A 1,031-nucleotide genomic window follows, 5' to 3' on the forward strand; every position below is an offset into this window, starting at 1 on the left:
CGCTGGGTCTTTTCCTGTCAAGAAGGGGTGTGCGTGGCTCTGTTTCTGGGGGCTTTCGGTCCATCCCATGGGGGAGCTTGCAACAAAATGATGACCCAGGACCATTGCCCCGTCAGCCTTGGGCAGCTGGAGATGGAGGGTCCCCATACTTCTCTTGTCCTGGGGCAGGCAGGGGGTGTGATGGTGGCAGAGGCAGACCCTCCCAATCCTAGTCCCCAAGAGGGCACAGGTGAAAAGCTCCGCTCTCAAGCACGGGCACGGCAGGCAATGCACACAGCTGCTCCCTGGTACAATTACTAGGAACCAGGAACTTGGGCTGGGAGCTGCGAGCCTCCTGGAAAATATGGAGGAGCTGGGAGACACCGTGATCGGCTCGTTGGAACCTCAGAGCCCCAGCCTCTGCCCTCAGGGAGGAGGACCAGGTTCTGTCTAGGGAGAGACAGGGACGTATCCCGTATCCCGGGATCTGCAGCAAGTCTCCTGTCAGTCTCTGAAACATCCCAGGATGCTAGGAGGCTGTGGTGGACGCCACGGCTCCAGGCGACCCCTTCCGGCCACGCTCAGGATAGCACTGCATCTGGTCCATGTCACCGCCACCACACCCCACTCCCCCAGCCAGATAGGCTTAGGTTTCTGTCCTACCCTCTAGTCACACAAAACTGGAAATGAGTCTTTGGAGGCCCTTCCAATTCTGCCAGTTGGGTGTTCCCAAACATTTTACCTTCTGTGATTAATTCTCAAACAAAATCTCACCTCAATATACAAAATCACCCGGCCCCATGGTCCTCAAATCTCAAACCGTGATTCCTGCCCTCACGCTCCCTCAGATTCTGATTCAGGAGATCTGGGGGCGGTCCCAGGAATCTGCATTTCTAGCAGACAACCTGAGGGTGGGCTTTGAACCACAGTCTGAGAAATCCCTCCCTGGCTCCCATGCTATCCCCATGGAACCCATTTTGAAAACCACACATCTAGACTCACTCCCTCCTCATTTTATACAGGGTAAACTGAGGCTCAAAGAGAGGGAAAGA

This window comes from Lipotes vexillifer, unplaced genomic scaffold (genome assembly GCF_000442215.2).
Source record: "Lipotes vexillifer unplaced genomic scaffold, Lipotes_vexillifer_v1.1 scaffold573, whole genome shotgun sequence".
NCBI classification, from domain to species: Eukaryota; Metazoa; Chordata; class Mammalia; order Artiodactyla; family Lipotidae; genus Lipotes; species Lipotes vexillifer.